This window comes from Ixodes scapularis, unplaced genomic scaffold, assembly GCF_016920785.2.
Source record: "Ixodes scapularis isolate PalLabHiFi unplaced genomic scaffold, ASM1692078v2 PGA_scaffold8__174_contigs__length_109621045, whole genome shotgun sequence".
Classification (NCBI taxonomy): Eukaryota; Metazoa; Arthropoda; class Arachnida; order Ixodida; family Ixodidae; genus Ixodes; species Ixodes scapularis.
The window spans coordinates 21651884-21663473 of NW_024609883.1; the positions used below are offsets into that span (position 1 = coordinate 21651884).

An 11590-nucleotide genomic window follows, 5' to 3' on the forward strand; every position below is an offset into this window, starting at 1 on the left:
AGTAAGTCAGGCCAGTTTTATGTCGCATTGTGTTCAGGACTTTGGACTTACCAGGGACCTGTAGGCTAAGAGAGCACATATGAGAATTATACATGTGTGTGTGATACATGCGCCTCACCATACAGTGAGAGTTTGACTAGGACAAGCTATAGCTACCTTTTTGGTTAATTTACCAGTTTTGCCTTAATTTGATTAAGACTATACTCAGAATGAAAAGAAAAAAAAAACTGTGCTGGGTTTTTGGCTACCCGGTGGCTTAAGAATACATGGTTAATACAAAAAGGGAAAACAAAATTAAACAAAATGCGGCTGTTTTATTTTAAGTCCTACATATCGAAGCAAATATAAAACGCCTTTAAAGGAGGCTCTGTTTTGCAAAGACAAAAAAAAAAAAAAAGTAGTTTTGCTTTATGTGCCAATCATTGCTTGTTTTCGATTAGGTACTTCGTGCAGTTTTGAAGGTTGTACACGAAGTATTTTGTATCTCCCGAGCAAATTTCGTACAACAGCGTGCAGATGTATGGAGTTTCGTCGTGTTCTTTGAGATAGCTTGTTTGAACCCAGACTTGAAAACCTGTGAGGAATAAAGGCAAACTTTTAAGTCACCCGCAGCTCGTTTGATATTTCTTCTGAAATTCGGCGTTTTGACGAGATAAATAATATTTCATAAGCAATTGAATAACTTTCATAACATTACAACAAATAACATACCAAAACACAACGAAAGGTTAACACAAACCCTAAAATATCTCACGTGAGTTATGGCATAAAGCTGATATAAGCAATTTCGATGACGCTGGCTTTACTAGAGATTTTTACTCAAAAAACGTATTGTACGTCTAGGCGAAGTAACAAACCAGCATACAAGTTTTAAACTTTCCTAACTTTTTTTTGTTCCCGGAAACATTTGATGGTGGAGGATCACTAAGCTATTGCTAGCTCTCAAGTTCTGAGCACATAAATGTTTTGAAGATCAAGACCTTCAGGTGGCTAAATACCACCCTTTTAGTTCTAACCGAAAACCTCACTTTGCAGGGCAGAAAGCTGAAAATCCATTCCGAAACATCAGATGTGCAGGTCAGAATGTTCGGAATCAATTCCAATAAAAAGTGAACCGGTTGGGATGGGATTCGATGATTCCAGACGTATCATTTTTTTATATACCGGTAACTAAGAACCTTAATCACAATTAACATATGTATGGTTTCACATTGTTTAAGATGGCAGTCATGATTGGATTTTACAATTCTGGGAGTATTCACTGGACAAACATTTTGCGTCGGTGTTTCCAGCGCTTGCTCAGAACTGATCCATTTAGATGAAAAACAAACATGATTGGGCGGAATGCAGCCTGAACGCGCCTAATATTGCATTCAACCTATACAAAACATTTATATGCAGACGATAAATTTGAGAAAGTTCTGAGCATGCCCGGCGAACAACATGGTGTCTACTGAATAACCCATATAGACCGAGCTTCTAGTCCGTCCAAGACATCGATAAACTATTTGTGTAATTGGGAATCTCATTGCACAACGTAGAAGTAGATCGCTTATGGCCAGCAGGTGAGAGGAATTTTTCTCGCTCGTTTTGCTCTCGTGGCGAGCCTCATATTTTGTACGATAAACTGCTTCTATAATCTACCGATAAAAAGATCAAAATCAGAAGCTTCCCGAAGCAAAAGCAACGTCATTCGTAAGTTAAGTCTCGGTAAAACATCGCCAAAAGTATAACTGTCGGACTCATTAAAAGGAAATGCAAGGTCACATGGTGAAAGGACAGAAATTCTTCTTAACTGGTACCGTTATTTTTATTTTTTTCAAAACAGAGAGCGACTGGCGTGAAGGTTTCTGTTGGGAGTGTTAAATCATGGTTCGTAAAGTGTTGGGGAGTACGGGGAAACATGGCGTTTTTCGGTATTTCGGTTTGCATAGTTAGCGTTTTGGGGTCAAACCGAAAATCCTCCTTTTTTTACTTCTAAATACACTTACGGATTAGACGTCCAAGGTCCCGAAATGTGAACTGTGAAAAAGCTCGAGCGTCCATTTTCCCGCAAAGTGCTCGGCGGAGCCGATCGCTACATTTTGTAGATTGAGCTCGGCGAATAACGAGGCTGATGATATGTATAAACCTAAAACGCTATCTGCGCTGAGGCTTCCCTGTGGCGCAGCATGCTTAGTGCCACACGGTGTGCTGTCTATTAGGTGTTGCCTATATTCAGCCGCGTCATTCGCCAGGTTCTATCCGTTGAAAGCAACGATTAGGTCTCGCAAGTGCTTCGTGGAAAAGTTGACGCACCGGATTTTTTTTTTAAAGTGTATACGGCACAGAACTGTAAAATATATATACTGTTAGGGTTTCACTGAAGAAGTTAATAACCTAACTTTTTATACTGCATTAACTGAAATAACCAATCAGTGCTGCCCTTAATTCATCCTTTGGCCATCACCATCCAATCCGAAGCCAACTGGCCAGCCTGTAGCGCATACGCATAGCAGTCGAACCTGAGTCGAACCTTTGTCGAACTTTTTACAAGAAGTTCGAAAAAGTCGAAGATGGTCGAACTCGAACCTCGTCCGGTTCGCGACACCCCTAACCCCGTCTGTCTGTGTGGGCTGTCCGTGAGGACCTGGCCACACTAAAGCCGGGCTCATGCTGCACAGGTGCCGAAAAGTGTAGACCCGTGTACTTCCGGTCGTATCTCAAAACACATACCCGGAAGTAGACTGCCCTACTCTTTTCTGCACCGGTGCGGGACGGGCAGGCGAATCGAACGAAGCTATCGTGCAAAAGACAGTCTGCATACAGATTCGAACGCGAGTCACTGCGATATCCGTGCTTAGAATGCCGCAGGTAATGAGTTCAAGGAGAAACTTGGCACGCGGCATTCGAACCACGGATAATGCGGTGACTTGTGTTTGCAGACTGTATTGATGTATGACCGTGGTGACCCCAGCTTTACAGTACTCTCTCTAACGAACACGGTCGTCGCGGCCGGTGAATATATGAACACATGAAGCATACTTAGAAAGATACACACATAGATGAACAAGGGACAGCTGCCGACAGCGAGGATGGGGATGAAAATGGGCACTTTGAATTTCGGCCTCTTCCGCTGCGTCAGAGACTTTTGCACCAACCACAGCAGCACGATGGCACGGTCCGGGCTGGGGGACTCACAACAAGAAGCATCAGAACGTCGAGGGCGGGGGACATGGGCGGGGGATCGTTCGTTCGCTTCGTCTGTTTTGGCTCGCCATAGTGTCTGGGTGGGGGCTGAGCGACGGAGTTATGGGCTGTTTGCTCTGCTGCTGCAGATGACTGCCACACCGAGGCCAAATTGTTGGATGATGGCGGCGGCGATGTTCAATGCAAGAGATGAGGATGACTCCGCACCCCTACCATACTGTTAGGATGATGCTGTCGGCAGCAGAAAGGACAGGACAGGGCACGATGATAGAACAGAGAAAGGATTTATGAAGGCCGGCCCTGCACGTGGGGCCTGGCGCGAGGTCGCTGTGCGCGCCACTGCCCCGTCGTCGTCTTCACCTCCCTAACAATATACTATATGTTATCTCGGAGGTTTCAGGCTTTCTAGCGGTAGAAAAGTCGAGGACTTACGAGCTGAGACATGTTGAGACGTAATTGAATGGAATAAAAAATACACTATTTTGTATTTCGATGTTCAGGCAATATGAAAACTGCTTACCCATCATCTCTGACTCCATAAGGATACAGTGATGATCGTTGTATATAACTTGAGAGCGCGTTGAGAGCATTTCAGCACTTGGGTTCGTTCCTAAAATTAAAAGAAACAAAAAACAAAAAAACACAGATATTATTGTGTTTTATAATGACATATGTTATACATCTTCAGTTATTGGAAATCAACTATGGCAATTATAATCGAGGTTTCCACATTTTTTTTAATGTTTCCGGGGCGAATAAAACTACCATTCAATATTTTTAACCGGAGGAAAATCTGCAATATAATAAGGTTAATCCCTCAGTTTGAAGCAATGCACAGGCCTTCAGAGAACCTGTGCCAGCGCGACCGGCCCGTTGCCGCTACTAAGTTTCTCAAGAGAACGCATCTTGGTCCTCGTAAACGCTTGCTGTATTGACCGTGTGAACGTCAAAACATGCGCGGTGACTATCGGACCAACACAGGAGGGCGAGAACACCACATGACACACGGAAATTTGTTTCTTATGTCTTAAGTGTGCGCTTTTCTGTACACACCTCGCACGCAGCGATGGCAACCGAAGTTGGGCCGCGCTGAATCGTGACGTTATGGCAATACTCTCCGCAAATTTTGTAACACGTGCGTGACCTGTGGTCTCGACCAACAAACGGAACAACGCACTATGCTCATCTCTTACAACAATATTTGCTACCATTATCAATACGATTCTTTTTTAATTACAGATATTTTGAGTTATGGCGAAAAGAAAAAAAAAAGCCCGCGCTTTTAAATTAAAGGGACCATGAAATGACCTTTTTACTTTTTCCAGATAACTTTTAGATTAAACCGTCAATGTTCACTGAATGCCGAACAGGCATCCGTTTTCGTCTCGGTTTATTAACTTCTACACAAAAAATTATTGAAATATCGACTTTTTCATTCTCTCCAACTGACCGCAAAACAAGCCGTGACGTAAACCGTTTCCGGAACCGGAATTTCTCTCGGCAATAGGAGAATGGGAGTGTTAGCGGCAACGAGTCGGGGTGCGCCAGTAGGGTTTACTGCGCTGATGTCACCGACGTATTTCCTGAATCGGCGCCTCTCATCGCCGCATCGCAGCTGAGCGAAATTCAATGAGATATGTTGCGCTACAGCGACAGCATGGGACTAGTCCCATACGCCGGTATGCCTGTTGGGAAGTGCAGCGAGTCTTCCGGTGAAGACTCCAGAAGTCAACCACCCTGTCATTGTTGGCAGAAGGGCCGGCCCATGTCAGTCGTTTGCAAAGCGACGTAGATGGCGTTTTTCGCGGCCTCGGAGATGCAGGAGCGAGCCGACGTTAAAAAAGATACGTTTGAACTACGAGTGTCAGCAAGAGCCACGTAAATACCTGTTTACACTCGGAGCGGACGCGCGCGTTCGATGGAAGTGCTGTATTCGCGCTGTTTGTAAGCGCTTCGGGACCGTTCTTTTACGATTGCGACTCGATACTGACGCGACACTCGGCAAAGAAAGGTTGGACCGGGGTTGTACGTATACCTCCCACGAACTGTTATAGCTCGACAGTGACGTGCAGTCTGTCAGAATAAAAATGGCATACCAATAACAAAGTGTACATACCGTGTTACGAAGGTAATCCACACGGCGTTTATTTTAGCTCTATATCACACAAAACAAGAAGATAGAATCGACGAGAGTCCCTTTTCGACGAGTGTTCGTCAACACTGCCTCGGAAAACAAGGGGAAGAGATTGACCTCACCTCTTAATCTAGAATTGAGGTCAGTGATCAAACTATAATACGGGAAGGGTCCACAAGGGTCGCGCGGACATATTCCATTTAGCACGCCAGCCGGTCGTAGGCAGACGGTCTTGCGACGAAGCAACGCAGCGCTGAGTCGGAATGCCTGCTAGGCCTATATTCTGAGCAGCTCGCTTCGTCGGAGTCGGTGGATCCAGCGTTCTTGTTCGTCGTGGTCTGTTTTAAGTACTGTTTTCTTGCTGCTTGAAGTCGGCACGCGCGGGAAGAACACGTAGAAAAATAAACGTTCAGTCAGTCAGAGTTTTGAGAGGAAGGAAAACAAAGAAAATAAACGTTCGTCGGCCGCCGCCACCCAAGTAACTGTCGGCCCTGTCCTACTGCGCACGCGCAGTAGTTGCTTCGTTTACCACACGATAGATGGCGCTTGGCTCTCAGCATTATCAAATTTGGCAATTTTCGCCACACATCTCTAATTATGCTACAAAATGTGGATCTGAATATTATTTAACAAAACTTTTAGGAAACTTTCGCCTGCTATTTATTGTTTACGATCGCGGAGCTGGTGAGGTAGGCTCTTACCCAATAGGCGACCTGGATTTGGCTGACGTGCTCCATTTCCGCGGATGCATCGTAGTGAACAGGCGAAGGAAGGAAGGCGCAAAAGAGTCCAGTTTTCTTTTAAAAGTTCTATACCAAATAATTTTTTTTGGCTCCCTATTTTTGTGTTTTTGTGTTTATTTTCACACCTTTTACGACGTGCAGTGGATGAAACTCGATTTTAAAATCATTTCATGGTCCCTTTAAGCATGACTTCTCGACATGCTCACTGTCACCGAGCAGACTATTTTTTATGTATAAATAAATTTAAATCTTTTTATTTGACTCCCTCCTACTATAGACTACAGGGATTTGCTTCCCTAAGTGATTTGTGAAGAAGTTAACCTTCCAGGTTTTTTACTGAAGAATTGGGGCTGCTGTGGTTGCTCGGTTTTCAGATCAGTACAGAAATAAATTGGCGGACCCTTCAAAACCCGTAAAAGAGGGACAAATATTTAATAAATTTGTTTAAAGAGCATTGTTACCTGTGTGCTCCATAGATGATGTTTTTTTCGCAGATGTACGCTTTTATGTATTGTTTAAAAAAATGTACACTTAATTGAGGCCCTCAACAGCAGAGGTACTAAAGCTTAAGTATAGATTTATTTAAAATATGTAATAGCAATGGTTCAATTTAATAATAAGAATAATCACTTTACTTTCAAACAAACAAAAAACGATTCAATTAAAAATGAAATAATTTTAATAATTTTTTTAAACTACTAGAACAATAGTGCAGTTCCCGTGCTTCCATGTTCCCTTCTGCAATAACATTGTGCAACCGTCAAACCATTTTTTTTCTATCAAAAGCTTTGAGGTGCCAAATAACAACAACAAAAAAATCAGCTAGGCAAGCGAGCTCCTTGTAGGGAACTTGTTTAAAACGATACGAGAAATTCAAGCATCTTTTGAACACGTTTACCGGAATAAAATTGAATAGTGTTATCAGAGATAGAAGAATTTCCGTCATGAAGTGTGGAGGCGAACACACGCCCAGTGATCCTGAAAAAAGAATCACACCGAAGCAAACTGTTATTAGATTTGTACCACGTTTCAATTTAGTAATGACTTCGTGACACTGCTTTCAGGAAAATTTTGAACTTCAAGTGATCCGTTACAAGCCCATAATACCTAAAAAACTATTCAAAACAAAAAAATGCAAACCAAATAATATAAATGAAAATTCATACCAGCCTATCAAAATCAGTGAAAACACAATTTGATGTTTTCTCAAATTCTGCTTTATCGTCAGTGCTCGGGTGTAGTTGGTGCAACACTCAAGGACAATGCAGCATCACAAACTTCATACAGTGGCTGAAGCAGATGTCAAGGTATACGAGTAAAGCACCTCCTAACAAAAAGGCTGTTTGAAGCTCCCACTGTGACTACTAAATATCAATATTATAAAGTATCACTATCTGACATCCTAGATTTCCTCTTTGCCTGAAACGCATGCAGCAAAGTGTATATCTGTGAAACGGTGTAATAGAACACTTGAGTACTTTGAAATGATATATTGCATAAAATAAAGAGGTAACTAAGGACTGCAGCTGAACCGTTTAGTCGAGAGGGAAAATAATTGAGAAGCTTGAGTGTTGCAAATTCCAAATTGCATTAAACTTTCCATGACCAGCTTTTTTAAAAATTCTGTAATATCTGAAATGGTCCGAATAACGCGGCAGGAAATAGTTTTTTGGGGAAACAAAAATTTGTGAGCAGGCGTCCTGGTCACATTGCTGCTAACTGTGTCAAGATATGTTAAACGTTATAAGTTACGTAGTCTATTGGAGACATGAATTACCAAAATTGTTAAGGGTCACACATTTAACATCTTCCAACCTCCTAAAATGAATGTGTATCACCTCCCGTTCCTCACATCTAACAACGTTCAACATGCATGTTTACGCACTTATGAAGACGAAACTGCAAGATTTCTTCGCAATAACTCGACAAAATGTATGTTAATCATTCACAAAACCCATGGCATTTTAAGGTTGCGTTTTCGATTGTGCCATGCTTAGAGAGAAATAAATGCAGGCTATATAAATTAGCATATATTCACTGATAACCCATGTTGCACATAATACGAAAAATATTTATTTAGAAAGAATTTATAGATTATGCGATGTTAAAAAATAAGAAGAAAATAAATAGAAAATAAAAGATAAATAAAGTACACACTATTTTAAATACAATTAATTTTTCTCGACAGAATGCCTTTATATATAAAATACAAATGCCCGTTCAGGAACTTCACGCCATGGCGCTACTGAAGAGAAAGCCATCTTGATCAATGATCATTCTGAACCGCGTTTACTGCAAAAAAGTCAGTGACTAACCATTTGTTTGATTAACTTGGTGATAAATGCCTTAAAATAAAAGGAATCAGTGATCTGAGAAAAAAAATAAAAATTGCAAAGTTTCTTAGAATAGATTAGAATAGTTTTATTTTCCAATACACACATTTTCAAAAAGTACAATGACGAGCCGGTGTAAGCCTCAGGGGCTTGTGTACCTGGCTCAGCGCAGTAGGTGACAAATTCAGTATGTGTAACATTAGTATAAAATGCTCACTCAGCATCGAAGTACTTATTCAAGGAAAAAAAAAAAACATTTTAAGCAGGGACCAAGAAAAAATGAGCGAAAGACGGCATCACACTGCAGAACAATACGCACTGTCCTGAAAAAAAAAAAAAAAAAAAAACAATCAAAGGGAGAAGAGGAAACCACCATCTAGCACTCGTTCACTGGTCTAAATTCCGCAGTGCTTTTTTAAGTTTTTGTCTTGATGCTGTCTTCTCAAAACTGTTGTGTGTGCTGCCGACAAGATGATTCTAAGCATTTTTATTTCATTCTTTGGGCTCGCGACCAAGCTATTTGCTGATTTAAACATTTTAAGAACGCCACTATGCCAAATACATTTTTTTTACGAAAAGCTTATACCTGTTGATTAAATACTTTTCGAAACGATCGAATGAACAGTTTTGATATAAAGAATAAAAGCTCCTATATTTGAAAAATATACTTGTACAAACCTTGTGTGTTCTTCCTTTTCGAACGCATAATACTCGTAAGTCACTTCAGCTAACCAGGAAGTGCGGTCAAGTTGAATATTTGTCGTATGTAAACATGGAGTTTCTGAACCATGTCTCGGTCCTTGAGACTGATATACCAACGAAAACAGTGGGGGATTGGACGTGAGAACCTAGAAAGTTTGTCAAGATCATTATTGGTTTCATTCGGTACAGCCACTTAAGATTCATGTGCCACCACCTTCTCACTGAGTATGTGGTGAATATGTTACTTTAATATACGGAGTACATGCAGCGAATGGCTTGAAAGCTCAACCCCTGCAGGGTTTCGTTTGTCCAAACGCTGGGTGTGATATTTTTGGGTCCAGCTATTAATTCGTGCGCCGTCACCAAGTGATTGGGGGGGGGGGGGGGGATTGACACGCAAGCAGTGTTTGGATTGTAGCCTATAGACTTTACGAAATTCTGAAGCATCTGCTTTCCCGCAAAGCACTTGGGTGAGCCAATGCCTGCAATCTACGGAGGTCGGTCGGATAATGACGGGGTTGATTATGTCTTTAAACCGAAAAACAAAACAAAACTAATCTGCACCGTGACACTGAGCACTGTGAAAAGTCATGCTCAATGTTTCAGCGCAGACCCCTTCTTTAAAATCCATACATTCCAGCGACGTCCGTAGATAGCAGCCATTGGTTCACCCAAGCGCTTTGGGTGAAAACAGATGCTCCAGATACCTCAGAGTGTACATTGTAAAGAAATCTACGAGTTTCATTTCCTGCACAACACTCAGACCCAATAATGACGAACAATAGAAGGGAGCCCATTCAATGCGCAAGGACTATGTGCAAGCCAAACGTCCTGATCACGCGTGTCTTTTGTCTAATAATATTCCGAGTTTTCTCATTTGCTGGGATCTTTTTATTGCTTGCCATTAGTGGCTGTCTCCGTGTTCGGCAGAAAGGCGAACTCACAGACATTTCAGTGTGTAGTCCCTGACAGAAAAACGCAGAGAGTAGAGAGTTCTTAAGCATATTATTATCGCATGCACCGCAGCAATTAAGGTTGCCGAAACACCCAATAAGAAAGTGGGAGAGCCGATTACGAAGTGTGAACATAATAAGTGGCGTTTCTTAAAGGGCACATTAATAAAAGAAGCTGGAGGTACTCTAACCAAATCTGTTTAAATAGCCCGGCGTTTCGCGGCCTGCTCGGTCGTTTGTTCACGGGTGACTTATTTGGCTGGGTGTACGTCTTTCTCATCTTCTCCTATTCGCTGCCGTTAAAATCGTCTTATTTTTGTGACTCCTCAAAGTCCGTGAATATAGCTGCTTGGGAGGGTACCGATCGACCGGTTCAGGTTCTTCTTTTGTATGCTGAATATGCCATGATTGTAAAGAGTCGTTTTTTCCAGTTTGTTTCGGCGTCCAGGACGAAACGGCTGTCGAGGTCGATGACCTGGTTGTTCTTGTTTGCATGTTCCGCTAGAGCATTTCCTTGTATGTCCTTGTTTACATCATATTTGTGTCTGCGTAGACGTTCGAGGAAGTTCTTGGTTTCTCCCACATATGAGGCGTTGCAGTCGGCGCAAGGAATACGATAAACAAGGCCTTGGGCTTTTTCTTTTGGATAACTATCTTTAGGAAGAGGAAGATGATGGCCAATGGTCCAGACGGGTTTGTGCGTCACTGCTATGCTGAATGGTTTGAGAGCACCGGTGAGAACTTCGCTCGAGCCTCTGAGGTACGGGACGCACATGCGGCTGGAGGAATGGGTTTTCTCGGCTGCAGATGGGTGACGAAGTTTCGTCTTCTGCCGGAATGTTTACCTTTCTAAAGAACATATGCAAAGCAAACAAAATAATGTTTTTTTCCTTTGCCATTTCTGCCGAAATGTTTCCTTTTCTAGAGAACACATGCAAGGAAAAAAATCATTTTTTTAAACAGCCTAGATGGAAAAAAGAATGTCATAAAACGAATTTACAACAAAGAAAATAAAAACAAAATTTAGAGCTATATTTAAGGCGCAAAACCAATTTGCAGTTGGCGCCCGCGGGAGCAGCCACTGGTCCTGTTGTAGACATACCTCGGCAAACCTCACTCATGAGGGCCCTCACTCACCCTCACTCACCCTCATCTTCACAGGTGAGGTGAGGGTGAGTGAGTTTCTGAACCAGAAAAATTCATGAGTGTGAGGGTGAGTGAGGGTGAGTGAGGGCTGTGAGGGCCGTGAGGGCCGTGAGGGCCGTGAGGGCGGTGAGGGCCGTGAGGGCCATGAGGGCCATGAGTGCGTGAGGGCAGTGAGTGGCATGAGAGGCGTGAGGGCCGTGAGGGCCGTGAGGGCGGTGAGTGCATGAGGTGTGTGAGGGCCATGAGTGCGTGAGGGCGGTGAGTGCGTGAGGCCCCCTTCAGATCGAGCATCTTTCTCAGCAATTTTGGTGTTAACGGTGGGTTGTTCTCTAGCTTTCCCTAGATCGACACAAATTGCTGAGATCGGGTCCGGCTCGAAATAAGCAAGCA

The 11590-nt window shown here is 42.6% G+C and overlaps 1 pseudogene; it reads right to left on the reverse strand.

Annotated features, from left to right (window-relative positions):
* Positions 1-294: 294 nt before the first annotated feature.
* On the reverse strand, positions 295-10953 carry LOC115331303 (annotated as a pseudogene).
* Between the last annotated feature and the right edge of the window lie 637 nt (positions 10954-11590).